General features: G+C 32.9%; 1 pseudogene; it reads right to left on the reverse strand.

Annotated features, from left to right (window-relative positions):
* Positions 1-3,197, reverse strand: LOC145957564 (S-adenosylmethionine decarboxylase proenzyme-like; annotated as a pseudogene).
* Between the last annotated feature and the right edge of the window lie 10,800 nt (positions 3,198-13,997).

Raw genomic sequence — 13,997 nt, forward strand, 5'->3', positions numbered from 1 at the left:
CATAATCACACAAAACATAACTATACCTCCCTCACTTCATCATCGTTCTTATCCTCACTACTCCAGCAGCATTTTAGAATAGACCTGGGAACTGCACGGCCATCGCTTTGGACATATGTAAGGTACACAACTGCACCATCCACTCCAACCTCTTCAGTGATCCTCTCTCCACGGTAGTACCCTTTGATGTCCAATGGAAATTTCTCAAGTTTTTCACCGTGCATGTCAATGTGCAAAGCAACAGAAAACTCTGCTGGTTGAAAGCATGCTAAGACCCTGATATGAACCCAGAGGGATGGATTCGTTTTACGGATCTATCTAGGTTGGAAAGCTCATAATTAAGAAATTAAAAGAAAAAAATATGGATTGAGGTAAGAAATGGAAGAACAACGCCACAATCCCTAAAGATTGATAAGTTGAGGAAGATTCGCCACTTTGAATTAGGAAATTCAAGGATAAGAATCAAAAGTAGTTCCTAAGAACCTAGAGAGAGAAAATCCTCTCAATTGGAAAAATATCCATATTCTGAATAATTCATTTTCTCCCCAAACTTTTACAAATGGTTCCTATTTATAAGCTTAGATGGGCAAGATGACATAAATTCCCACTAACACTTAATATTGACTCTTCACTAGCCCACTAACTAAGCAATAAATTCCCACTAGCATTTATTTCCCCTTAGCAACCTAAAAGGCAAGGCAACCTATCATATTTATTTAATAAAATAAAATAAAACGAAAATTACATTAAAAATAAGATAATGAACTTATTAATTATTCAGTCCCAAACTACTTAAATTCCTAGTCCATTATTGCTTCTTCTTGATTCACATCATACCCTCCTTCTTTGAGAAGATTCGTCCCGAATCTTTAGACTTTATTTATTTCCTAATTTATTTAATTCACTAACTACTGCCGAAACGTAAATGCTTCCTCCTGGGTCGAAGACATCTCGCTTGTATCCATCTCTAGCTTCACCTGTTGGTAAGTTATTAATCATCAATGAAACAAATAAAACCTCTTCAAACTCATAACCACAAACGTACTCAATGAATAGGAATTGAATCCCATTCAAGTGGCAGCTTTGGAAAATAGTAACTTCAAACAACAAATCAACTCCATTTTCCAGGTGCAAGGTCTCTTGAATTTTATTTTGAAAGGTGGACTGAATGTATAAAGGTGCATTAGGAATGATGTTTACATGCTTCTTCAAACAAGAAAACTTGTCCTCTTGTTCCTGTAAATTTGACACATCAAAAGAAGAAAATGTAACGTTAGAGTTGTCATCTTCCTCTCTATGTATCTCATCTTCTACTCTCCTCTTCTCTTCTCTTTCTTTTTCTATCTTTATTTTCAATTTCAGTTGATCCTCATGTACATCGTCGGATGATAGACATATCAACTTAATCCTTCGTCCACCATGCACAAAAGAAATAGAAGGTCGTTCAGGATTTATAATTTTATTATACAACCATGGCCTCCCTAATAACATATGGCATGTCTCCATGGGGGCAATATCACAAAGAACTTCATCTTCATATGTTCCAATAGAGAATTTAATCATTGCTTGTCCATTTGTAGTGGGCAGACATAATTTCTCAACCGCCCTGCTGCTCACGACATTTCTGAAATTAAATTCATCTACTGCAACCAAGAATAGAGAGTCGTCAACCAAACATCTTGTATAGTAAATTTCCATTTCCATTCCAAACCCAGAGCCGAAGCTCTGATACCAAATGATATGAACCCAGAGGGATGGATTCGTTTTACGGATCTATCTAGGTTGGAAAGCTCATAATTAAGAAATTAAAAGAAAAAAATATGGATTGAGGTAAGAAATGGAAGAACAACGCCACAATCCCTAAAGATTGATAAGTTGAGGAAGATTCGCCACTTTGAATTAGGAAATTCAAGGATAAGAATCAAAAGTAGTTCCTAAGAACCTAGAGAGAGAAAATCCTCTCAATTGGAAAAATATCCATATTCTGAATAATTCATTTTCTCCCCAAACTTTTACAAATGGTTCCTATTTATAAGCTTAGATGGGCAAGATGACATAAATTCCCACTAACACTTAATATTGACTCTTCACTAGCCCACTAACTAAGCAATAAATTCCCACTAGCATTTATTTCCCCTTAGCAACCTAAAAGGCAAGGCAACCTATCATATTTATTTAATAAAATAAAATAAAACGAAAATTACATTAAAAATAAGATAATGAACTTATTAATTATTCAGTCCCAAACTACTTAAATTCCTAGTCCATTATTGCTTCTTCTTGATTCACATCAGACCCTCTCCACAAGTTCAACCAAAGTCTTGTCATCATACTCAACCAACAGCTTCAAAACTTGCATAGCTGAAGCCATCTTCTGGGGTGACATGGATGGTGGATATTGCACTCCCTTCTATATTCCATTCATTGAATACCCACAAGGGTCAAACTCAAAATCACATATATCAGACTGTGGAAGGATCTTCCTAATTCCAGAATTTTCTGTCATCGAAGCTGCAGAAGATGTTTTATCTTTGAAAAACACAAGCACTTTCCTTGTCTAAACCAGTCATGCACATCTCAAGGCCATAGACAGCTTCTGATGAACCTTGTGTCTCTGCACTGGCATAATATATGTGCCAAATCTGTGACTTAGAAGGATCACCCATAGCATAAGCCTTACTACCAGCACCAAGGTTGCTGAAGTAGCTATCAAGAACAGAAACCTCCTCTGAGAAGCTGCGATGAGGAAATGACTGTGCTCCAGGAAAAATGAAACTCCCTCGTGTGTACCTCACAGATTTCACAGCAATGTCAAGAGATTGAGCAAGCTTGAGAATGACAGGGATTGACAGAAGCAACTTGGTAGTTCCACAGGTTTTGATGATGATTTTATAAGAGTAGACAAACAGGCTTGACTCTGACAGAACATAAGAGTCAACATAGTCGTTTGAAAGTGATGAAACAATGGTGCACTATGCTGGTGTCAGAATCTCATCCAATTGGTCTTTAGACAGTGCTCGGAGGCCTAATCCTTCAGGGTCAGCAAACACACCGTGCTCAAAGAATGATATCTCGAGCCTTTTTTCATAGCCTTCAAAACCAATAGCTGAGCCTTCCATCTTGACTCAAAAAGAAACAAACTCTTGCTGTGTAGGTAGGTAGAGAACAAAAAATGCAGGGAAGAAGAGAACAAGAAAAAGGAAAAGAGGAGACTGGAATAATAAAGCAGATGCAAAATCACGGGGGCTATGTCACACAACCAAGAAAATCTCAGGATGGCTTGTGTGAGACCCCATATCCGTTCTTTTTTTTCTCTTCCTCACTATCACTCTCATACTCTTTTCTCCTTCCCTCATTCACTCTCAAATTTCTTTGTTTTCTCTTTGCCTTTGGTCTTTCTTTGGAACCATTAGGTGGTGGAGCTGAGGAGTTGTGTTGGAAGCTAGCAGGGGCGCGGGTTTTCTTTCTTCTCCGTTGATTTTCTCCGTCCATCCTCCATCTTCTTCTCCATTCTCCGCGATCCCGAAGCTCGGATTCTTCACCGAGGTAAGGGAAGCTAGTTACTTTGTTGTTTTTGGTTGAGAATGTGTCCTAGAAACTCAATTGCTGTTTGTTGGTGGTTGATCTTTGGCTGAGATTTAAGAAAAAACTAGTTTTCGGGGTTTTTCAGGGTTGGGTGAAAATTTGGTGATCTTTCCTTGTTTGTGGTTGCATGTTGAAAAAGCTGGTATTTTCGGGTTGTATGATGAAAATATGATGTTTTGGACCGATTGCATGTGCCTGGGGTGTTGATTTTTGCGGGTTTTGGGTGAGATTTTCGAACTGGAGAGAGTTGTTGTTTGAATTTGCGCCGGGCGCAGTTCTTCGCGCTGGGCGTGATTTGAAATAGACAATTTTCTGGGTGAACCGCGCTGGGCGCGGGGAGAACTACGCCGGGCGCAATAGACCTCTGTAGGTCTCTGGTTGAGAATTGCGCTGGGCGCGCTTTTAATGTGCCGGGCGCGAATGTGATTTTCAGAATTGGATTTTATAGTCTTCATGAAAGTTGTAGCCTTGGATTTTAGCTTTTCAATGGCGCTGGAATCACCCAAAAAAGAGTTTTAGAACTCCAGATATGGCTGTTTTAGTGAAGAGGGGTCAAGCTGCTAGCATTACTTATAGTTGTTGCGGTTTTTAGAATTTTTAACAAGGTAGATGAAGGATATAGGACTTGGTGACTTCATGAGAGTTGTAGGAAATCTTCTTATCTTTCATATGAGATAAGGATGAGTATGGTAGGAGTAGTATGACTCCTGATGCGCTATTTTCTGTGAAGGTTGCCATTTCACTTTTAGTGATTTGGTTAAGTTGAAAGTTGTTTTAGGTGCTTAGGTGTATTGGTGTTGTTTGGGTGAGTAAGTTGACAAGATAGATGAGTTGTAAACAAGATGGTTGGTCCGTATTATGTGTTGAACATGTTGTGCATTGTGAAGTTGTTGATCATGCTATTTTAAGCTGTTAATGATTAGTGTTATTGAGCTGAATGATGATATTGATGTGCTGCGCTGAGCGCGACCCTTGTCGCGCTGGGCGTGAGACTCCTTGGGAGTCTCTGCCTCGAGGGCGCTGGGCACAATTTGGTTTGCGCTGGGCGCGAGACCAAGGGAGGTCTCTGCCTTGCCTGCGCTGGGCGCGGGTTGGGGCACGCCGGGCGTGTGAGACTCCTTGGAGTCTCTGCCTGGCCTGCGCTGGGCGCAATTGGGTATTGCGTCAGGCGCGAGAGAGCTTTGGACTCTCTGGCTAAGTCTCGCCGGGCGCAGGCACGCTGGCCCTGGAGCCCTCTGGTTGTGCCACGCCGGGCGCGACCGTGAGTGCGCCGGGCGCGTATGAGGATGTGAAGTTATATGCTGAATTTGATGATAATATTGTTTTATGCTGAACTAAGCCGAAATTGATGAATATGATGTGATGACTAGTTAAAATTGATGTTTGATGATGTTGAGTTGTGTTAGGTGTATATTGCTGTAAGATGCTTAGATGTGCTGTAAGACGATAGGCTGTGCTATTAAGCTGAGTTGTGTTGTGTGATGCTAATGCTGAACTTTATTGTTTGAGTCGAGTTGAATCATATGCTGATAGTTGTTGAATTATGTTGTAATTGTTGAGCTGAGATGTAATTGATAAATATGCTGTGCTGACTAGATGTAAATGCTGAAAAATGATGTTAAGCTGTAATGGATGTATATCGCTGTGCTGAGCTGGGCTGTTATTTATGATTTAAATGCTGATATATAATATGGTTGTGCTCTAGAATGATGAGCTGGGTTGTGAGTAGTAAGCTGTGTTGAATACTACTAGTTGTGTTGTATGCTGAGGTGCTGTGCTGTGAGCTGTTTTGTTATGCTGTTTATTGCTGAGTTGTATGCTGTGTTAGCCACTATTGTGGTGCTGTTATAGCCGCTATGTCGGTGCTGTTAGCCACTATTGTGGTGTTGTTATAGCCGCTATGTCGGTGCTGTTAGCCACTATTGTGGTGCTGTTATAGCCGCTGAGCGCTGCTGATATTGCTGAATTGCTGTGGTGTATTATAAGCTGTGCGAGTGTGTTGATAACTGTAGAATGTCTTCTATTCATATATTTATATATGCATGTTGTTTCTTTTCACTAGCTTACCCTTGTTGTTTCCATGTGGTTTGGACTGCGATGATCATACTACGTATGGGAGCAGAGCAAGGATAGGTTGGTGGCTTACGGCAGGTCTGCAGCTGGCAGATAGAGCTTGATTCTTGTGGATGATTTGGTGTTTTAGCTACTAGGTGTAGTAGCGATTGATATATTTTGTACATTTGAATCTAGTCAGACTTGGGCCATGTATATATGTATATTCTAGACACTATATATATACACTTGTTCCTTTTTGTCCGGTTTTCAAGTGTACTATGTAGTGTGTAGTGACCAGCCGAGTCGTTACAGCTTGCAGATGCACTGCACCAGGAACAAAAAAATTGTGTTAGACAACATGTTGGATGCTAAATGTCTCCATTTAATCGTCATCAGAAGAAAAAAAATGAGAGAGAAAATTACGTTGGAGTAAGCAGCAGATCTGAACTTCTTGATTCCACCGTGTGGTCGAACGTCTTCAATGATGTAATAGAGAGGAGCTTCGTACAAAAGGGATTTACTACTAGAACACTTCTTCCCACCTTTAGACTCCATCAGATCATTCAGACTTTTCCTGACCAAACAACACAGTAAAATCAATGATAGATAACAATTAAAAGAAAACAAGCGATATTAAAGTTATGAATAAACTATGTTAAACAACCAGAAATAGAACATATATGAACTACGTTAGATAATAGAAACAGAGGAAGCAACGGAACCAATAAAAACCAAATATATAGAGGTGTGCAAAAACCAATCAAAAACGAAAATATATGGCAGAAGCTACAATGATATATAGAATATCAAGTTGCCTTTTGCTATACTTGGCTAATAATCAAGATGCATCTCTAAATCATTTGTGGTAAACAAGAAAAGATTGCCTTTACTGCATTTGGCTGATAACTAAGAAGCATGAGTTATTTACACTATTCAAGTAAAAGTATCATAACATAACTACTACACAAAAAGTATACATTAACTCAAAAAGCTAATTAAGACTAGAGATGCCAAAAATATCTCTTTTGGCAAATATATGTAGATAAAATCCGACTCGAATGATAAATGGAAAGTCTAAATAGATATACGTGAGTATTTTTTTACCCGTTAATAAATAGAATATGGGTGGGTATGATAATATTCGTAATTAAGGATACCCGCTAAATAATATTATTTAAATATTCATATTTTTATCTTATATTTTATATTTTTTAATATTTTAAAAAAATTGTCATTAATTATAAGTTTACAAATTAATATCAATTGTTTATATTTATATTTCAATATACTTAACACAAATATAAGCTCAAAGTTATTTATAATACTTTTTTTAATTTTTAAAATAATTCACAAATATCTACGAATACTCGAGAATATTTATAAAATTCATGAGTACCTACTAAACAAACATCCATGCAGATAGGAAACGGTTTCAGGATGAATGTTTATCTGGCGAATGGGTACACTACTACTCGCCCACACAAGATCCATTATCATCCCTTATTAAGACCCTTGATTTGAACTCACGGAATTACCTAGGAAACATGTATTCTAACTCACTCTGTTCTAAGTTACAATAACTATTGATTATTGTAATTTTAACAAGTACCAAATAATAAACAATATATATCATGTTAGATTACCAACGATTTAAATTGTACTTGAATCCATTGACATTAATCAAAAATTACAGCAGAATAATGTTTTGATGTAATAATCTTCCATAATCAAATAATCGGATTTCTTAAATGTGATTAAATGTTTCTTTTGTATGGGAGAGAAACATTATTTTGATTTTGATATATTAACAACCATGACCATGTTTATGATTTTAAACTTATTAGTGTTTTCGTTAACCTTTAATGGATGAAATTCGATTTTTATTTATTGAATTTATATCCTTTTTTTTATTGATATTCTAAAAACTTACTAAAATTAGGTCATTTTTATTATATCCAACTAAATTTAAATAATTAATATAAATATTACAAATAATATATATAATCAAATATGAAATATTAGAAATAAACATCGGTTTTAATGATATGTAGTGGTTCCGTGTATGGGTTAATAATGGTTTTGGACAACGAGATATAGTGAGCATTGGTGTTTGAGATATCTGTTCTATCTGTGGCCAAAACAATTGAGAAACATTATCGTGACACCTGCAACTACTACCAACCAAAAACATTATAGCAGTTCCTTCTTCAGCCAATTATTCTTTCGCACTGGTTCCCCGTTGAAAAATAAAATAAAATAAAATTGGAATCCCATAAAATTGGAATGTTGTCATCACTCATCAGCATTTAGTTGCTTCCAAAAACAAAATAATATTGTCAACTATGGTAAGAAACAATATTGTCATAATTTTGTTTATATATTTCAAAAAAGAAACTTAAGATATATGAGCGACAGATAATAATGGCAATACATGGTAGAAGTTAATGATTGGATGGGTTTCAATATCATGTTTACTTTTATTCATTCTATATTATAAATATAACTTGAAATACTTACTTCTAAACAAAAATAACTATTTCATTGTATTTTTATTTATTTCAGATATATACTTAAATTTATTTATCTTATTTTAAATTTTAATTGAATTTTAAAATTGAAAACTAAATATGCCACGCCATATTAAATTGAATTTAACATTATTATTGTAACATCCCAAATTTTTTCTACTAATACAATGAATAATTATTATTTATTTTTGTATTTATGAAGATTATTTTCTTATAATTATTTTGATTAATTAAATGGGTTTGATTGAAGTTTTAAAGGTTATTAATAATAATCATTTATGAAAATTATTTTGTATAATATTATTAATTATGATATTTTGTTATAATTATTATTTGAAGAAAATCATGTTTTAAATTGTTTTGATATTTTATTTTAATTTGATATATATATATATATATATATGTTAATTATTTATTTATTAATTAACAGTCCTGGATTTTTGTAGCTCTGGAATGGACCGTTCCACTTTGAGAACGGGCCGTTCCAAATCAAGCATGCATGGGTAAAATTTTAACCCAGAACGGGCCGTTCCACTTTGGGAACGGGCCGTTCTGGATGTGTTTTTAAAGGACAAAGTGTTGACTCAGAACGGACCGTTCTGGTTTTGGAATGAGCCGTTCTTAGAGAGATTTTTGTTCATGTTCTATGTGCCTAGGACGGGCCGTTCCGGATTTAGAACGGGCCGTTCTGGCCGTGGCCTGGTGCCTATAAATAGAGCGTTTTGCACTCTTTAAAATTCATTTTCTTCATTTTCTTATCTTTTTCCTCCTTTCTCTCTAAAGACGAAGGGGAACCTAGAGGGGGCGACCAACAAGATTCAGCTCCTACTTATCGAGGTAAGGGAGGAGTGAGAAACCTCGCTCTGGGTGTGAGATTGTATGCTGGGTAGTGGGATTGGCCCCCAATCCTGTGTTTGTTGCATTTTTGTATGCTTATGTATGAGGGGTTTTTTCCAATTGTATCTGTTTTGCCTATTGTTTTCTTATATGTAATTAATTGTATGAATTGAGATTTCTATGGGTTCCTATGGGAAACCCTAAGGGAATGCATTGATAATTGCAAGAGGCAAATTTTAAATGTTTTCTGTTTTAGCTTTTGAGTTTTCTGTTGTGTTTCTTGATATTTGCTGAGTGTAAATATGTATATAATCTTAAAAATAAACAAGTTTTGATATGAATTAGAGTGCTCTGTGGTTCCTGTGGGAACCCTATGAGAAACAGGAAAAATATAAATATTTTCTGTTTTCATTTCTGATTGCTCTATTATATTCCTTGTTGAATGTGATGTGTAAGTATGTGATTAATTTTGAGAATAAATATGTTTTGATATGGTTTAGAGTGCTCTATGGGTTCCTATGGAATACCCTATGAGAAATAGGCAAAATATAAATATTTTCTGTTTTGATTTCTGATTGCTTTATTATATTCCTTGTTGAATGTGATGTGTAAGTATGTGATTAATTTTGAGAATAAATATGTTTTGATATGGTTTAGAGTGCTCTATCGGTTCCTATGGGAAACTCTATGAGAAATAGGCAAAATATAAATATTTTCTGTTTTGATTTCTGATTGCTCTATTATATTTCTTGTTTGATGAGATGTAAAAATATGTATTTAATTTTATAAATAAATGAGTTTTGATATAAATTAAAGTGCTCTGTGGAGGCTTTGTGAATATGATGAGATAATGTGAAATGTTATTGAAACATGAGATATGAAATGTGATAATGAAATATGATGTGAAATGACCATGAGAAATGATAATGAGATATGAGAATGCATAGAGTCTTGAATGACATGCATCATTTGCATAAGTGTTTTAAGGGTACGATATGGAATACACCGCCAGAGAAGGCCCCCTAGTGTAAAAGCTTTGGGGATTAGTCCTTGGGGATAGCTCGGTTTGGAAGTCCCAGTCTCGACCATTGTGTGCATTAGATGTATCTTGCGCGGCTTAGCTATCCCTACGAGACTCTGGTAATATATCCTTCTAGTGAGAGTGCGCAGAGGGTGTGACCCGGCATGTACTCCTAGACTACTCTTCGTGTATTGCTAGCGGCAATATGTCATGTGATATTTTACTGGCGCCACATGCATGATAATATGTAGTCCGTGTCCATGCATATGCATTCTTAATGTTATATGATAAAGTGATGGTTTATGTCTTGGATGAGTGTGATGTTATTATTAATTTATCTATGTTATACTTATTTTGTTTGTGTTTGGCTATTCGGCGTATATTTCTACACTGTGAGCCAGAGTGAGATGTTTCTCACTCCCTTTTCTCGTGTTGTTCTGTTTTGACTGTTATACAGGTGATCATCAGCGTGAGGCTAAGGATGTTGGTGATGAAGCTTAGGCTTCTATGTTGAGTTTTGCTCTGATAGGACATGTGACATCGGGACATAGATAGAATTAGTTTAAAGATGTTCTTATTAAATTATTTTAGAAAATTCAGTTTTATTTCTTTGTAATTTTACCGGCATGTTATTTGGATTAAGTTTATGAATGTGAACTCTTTACCCTTACGTGGCTGGAAATTTGATTTTTAATGATGAATTTTTTTTATATTTTTTATAATTACTGTATATGTATGTTGGGGTAGAGGGTGTCACAATTATAATCTTAATCAATTGAATTTAAAAATTAATTTTTTGATTTCCATACACCTTATCAAATTAGTAAATATAAAAATAACACATCTCAATCCAAACAACATATTTTAACAGTTCCTATATTAATACTAGAATAAAAATGCACAATGTGCTTCCATGTATTTTTTCAAAAAAAATATTTAAAAATAAATTTTTGATTAAACATAGTTGTAAGGACAAATTTTTAAATATTATAGATAGAAAAAATAACTTGAGAGGGGATTATTGGAACATATCATAAACTTGAATGCACATTTCATTGATTTTATTGTACAATTCAAACAACTCATAGGCTTAAATGACACATGTATTTGAGTATGTATTTGAGTTATTGCTTCTGTATCTGCAAGTAAAGAAATGTGCAAGAGTACTAGTCCACTCATATATGTTATGGAATAAAAATATAATTTTGTGTTACATGATTATGTAGAAAAAAGTTAGACACTTACCTGCATATTTACATATTCTTGAATCATTTGCACCATTACTTAAGGCTAAAGTGATCTTCCCAATTCCTTCTTTAGTTAACCTTGTTACTTTAGATAAGTGTTCTCAAACAAGTATCACCATATTCAATCAAATGTCAAGTAGTAGTCTCCAAATACATATGTATTTAGAAGCTACAACTAGACATTTAAATGAATATGGAGATGTTGTTCGAGAACATTTATCCTGATGATTACTCTAATTATAATAGCAAGTTTCAGAAGACCAATACAATTGTCCTGACACAGAGGCAACGTTCAAGTGGATTTTAGAAATTATGGAAAAATTTGATTCTTCAACAAACTCCTAATTTTATATAACTTTTTCTCCCCCATTACTTTACATATTTTGTCACTTTATTTACCCCTCTATATTTGTATATATATGACTCATTTCAAATAGCATATATCAAGATTAAATTTAGTTATTATTGTTTATTAATAGCAACGTAAAATATGGTGTAAAAAATAGCAACATATATAAATTAATTGCAATATAGAAGATTTTATAAATTTCAGCCAATGTCATACTCATTATTCAAGCTTTATATATTATAAATAGAGTAATAGATATTTATATCAATTAGGTCAACATTATTTTAATGTTTTTTTAATTATAAATGATTAATAAACCCTAAACTCTAAACCTTAAAGTATCAATAGAAGATTTCTTAATATAATAAACTGACTTGTTTCTTTGTGAAAAAATTTAAAACCGTAAATTGTTAAGATACTAAAAAAAATAGTTTTAAAATATCATTGCTTATCATTTTTAAGAATGATTATTAACAATTATATTCTAACGAGTATAATATAATTTCTAAATATTTTTGTAGTATGTATAATTTTAAATATATTTTCAATTCAAACAAGATCATCCTGTTCTTTCATACAAATGAAAATGATCAAATAAAAGTATTTAAAATTCTCTTGTTAAAGAAAAATAAATTATTACAAGCTAACTTTTCTTAAATCAAGAAAAGAAAAAAAAAAGAGAAATTCGGACGCAAAGAAACAAAAGAAAATCAAGAAAAGAAATTGATTCAATTGGAAAGAAATATTTTGACATTTAATTCAAAAAATCAAGTAAAAATGGTTAAAATTTTGTCATTAAAGAGAAGACATATTAATAGGATACAACTTTTGTTAAATCCAGAAAAGAAAAAACAATTTGGGACACGAAGAAACAAAAGAAAATCAAGAAAATAAATCAATTCAATTTAAAAGAAAAGATTTTGAGATTCAATTCAACCTAACAAAAATAAATTAAGCAATGGATAAATAAATGAAATTAGCAAAGAATTTGGGAGAAAGAAAAACATACTGATTTTTTTGAGTATAATATAATTTCTAAACATTTGTAGCATCACCTTTGGCTAAAGTGGTCCTTCGAATTCCTTATTTCACTGATCTTGTTACTTTAGACAAGTGTTCTCAAACAAGTATCATCATATTCATTCAAATGTCTAGTAGTAGTCTCCAAATACATATGTATTCAGAAGCTACAACCAGACATTTAAATAAATATGGAGATGTTGTTCGAGAACATTTATCCTGATGATTACTCTAATTGGAATAGTAAGTTTCAGAAGACCAATACAGTTGTCCTGACACAGAAGCAACATTCAAGTAGGTTTTAGAAATTATGGAAATAGTTGATTCTTCAACAAACTGCTAATTTTATACAACTTCTTCTCCCCCATTATTTTACATACTTTATTTACCCCTCAATATATATATATATATATATATATATATATATATATATATATATATATATATATATATATATATATAATTTCAAATAGCATATCAAGATTAAATTTAGTTGTTACCGATTATTAATAGCAACATATAATATGGTGTAAAAAATATGGTAACATATATAAATTAATTATAATATAAAAGAGTTTATAAATTTTAAAAATCTAATATGTCAATGTCATGCCCATTATTATGGTTTTATATATTATAAATAGAGTAATAGATGTTTATATCAGTTAAGCAAACACTTTTTTAAATATTTTTTTTATATATAAACGATTTATAAATGAGAGTAATAAAAGAAAAATCCAATGAAAAAACACATAATAAATGAAGTTTTTTTTTTTAACTTTTTCAACATTATGTTGACACAATTTTATATTTTTATTTCACATCCTCTTGTTAAATCTACGCATAATTTATTTGACTACTAATACATGGAAAGTTCATAAAAACATCATTGGAAGATTTCTTAATACAATAAACACACTTGTTTCTTTGTGAAAAATTTTAAATCCGTAAACTTTTAAGATACTAAAACAAAATAATTTTAATATATCATTGATTATCTTTTTTAAGAATGATTATTGGCAAGTATATTATAAAGAGTATAATATAATATCTAAACATTTATGAAGTATGTATTATATTAAAAAAAAATTTAATTCAAACAAGATTATCCTATTCTTGCATACAAATGAAAAAGATTAAGTAAAAATCCTTAAAATTATCTCATTATAGAAAAATAAATTATTACCGGCTAACTTTTCTTAAATCAAGAAAAGAAAAAAATGAAATTGGGGCGCAAAGAAACAAAAGAAAATCAAGAAAGGAAATTGATTTAATTGGATAGAAAGATTTTGGCATTCAACTCAAAAGATTAAATAAAAATCGTTAAAATTCTATCATTAAAGAGAAAACATATT

The sequence above is a fragment of the Cajanus cajan genome, chromosome 4 (genome assembly GCF_000230855.2).
Source record: "Cajanus cajan strain Asha chromosome 4, NIPB_CcT2T_4, whole genome shotgun sequence".
Classification (NCBI taxonomy): Eukaryota; Viridiplantae; Streptophyta; class Magnoliopsida; order Fabales; family Fabaceae; genus Cajanus; species Cajanus cajan.